General features: G+C 48.1%; 2 protein-coding genes across 2 annotated transcripts in view; both read left to right on the top strand.

Moving 5' to 3' along the window:
- Positions 1-1,431, top strand: part of nlgn4 (neuroligin 4) — a gene marked incomplete in the record, with an annotated part of 22,452 nt that overhangs the window by 15,804 nt on the left and 5,217 nt on the right.
- The window catches only part of LOC106013435, a gene marked incomplete at its 3' end in the record, with an annotated part of 6,724 nt that continues 5,679 nt past the window's right edge, over positions 387-1,431 (top strand). The window contains 1 exon segment of the mRNA XM_013089195.2: positions 387-580.

Below are 1,431 nucleotides of genomic sequence, written 5' to 3' on the forward strand. Positions count from 1 at the left end.
TGTGTGTGTGTGTGTGTATGTATGTGTGTGTGTGTGTGTGTGTGTGTGTGTGTGTGTGTGTGTGTGCATGTATATGTATGTGTGTGTGTGTATAAGCAACAATTACCGACACCAATTCCCACGACCACAGCCCCTGGTTCCCCTCCTCTCTGTCCGTGTTTTCAGCAAAGGTCAAGGCAGGATACCCCCCTCCCCCCCGTGTTGGTCACTTCGTGTCGCCTGTGATTACACGCCGTTTGGACATGCGCAGTGAGCGTTTGAGCGAGCTGTACTACCCATTAACAACTACCGAGTTTCCATTCCAACCAAAGAAGACATTCCCAAACTGCCCCCCCTCCCCCCACTGTAATACACACAGGATTCTCTGCCCACTCGTCCACGGTAGATCTCGCTAAGAGACAAAGGAAAAAAACAAATATATTTTACATCTTTGCTAGATTTGCACACCAAGTCCTGAGTGCACGGGGAATATCACAGTCGACAGAACGGAAGTTGGACGCTTGGGTTCAGAACAAAAAAATTGCCACAATTTCGTGTCGAGGCTGGCAACAAATACGAAGGCCACGTCAAAGTCTAAAAGGTACGCCCAGATTTTGGTTTTCTGTTGAGCAGTTTTTGGTTGTTTGTTTCATTTGTTACTTGACTTTGCTGTATAAGCAGATCTAGATCTAGATCTAGTAGTTTTCTGAGCCCTGTTTTCTCAGCTCAAAAGGACTCCACTTTGCTGGGTTGCTGAGGAATGGCTGATGTCACGTTCCCAAAGGCAGGGCTCTGTTTTGAACTGTCCTCTGGCAAACGTCAAGTTGGTGCACCCCAAAAAACATCGCTAAAAAGACACCCTGAAGATGTTTCTGAAGGACTTCAACAGAAAACTAGGACACACGACAGTCCAGCTCCTGACAGACCCAGCCGGAGAGCAGCAGTCACAGAGGGCAGCAAACAGCTGATCATTTTCTTCACGGACAAAACAAACCTTAACGCTAAGAGAGAAGCCCGCAATCTGCGCACATCCACAAGTGGAAGTTGAGACTTTAAATGTTCCAAATGTGGAGAACTTTTCTCTGCCAGAATGGTCTCATCGGCCCATAGAGTTACCCCCTTAGCGTAGAGTGTACATCTATACACCGGCCCATAGAGTTACCCCCTTAGCGTAGAGTGGACATCTATACACCGGCCCATAGAGTTACCCCCTTAGCGTAGAGTGTACATCTATACACCGGCCCATAGAGTTACCCCCTTAGCGTATAGTGGACATCTATACACCGGCCCATAGAGTTACCCCCTTAGCGTATAGTGTACATCTATACACCGGCCCATAGAGTTACCCCCTTAGCGTATAGTGGACATCTATACACCGGCCCATAGAGTTACCCCCTTAGCGTAGAGTGGACATCTATACACCGGCCCATAGAGTTACCCCCTTAGCGTAGA

The sequence above is a fragment of the Aplysia californica genome, unplaced genomic scaffold (genome assembly GCF_000002075.1).
Source record: "Aplysia californica isolate F4 #8 unplaced genomic scaffold, AplCal3.0 scaffold00893, whole genome shotgun sequence".
Lineage (NCBI taxonomy): Eukaryota > Metazoa > Mollusca > Gastropoda > Aplysiida > Aplysiidae > Aplysia > Aplysia californica.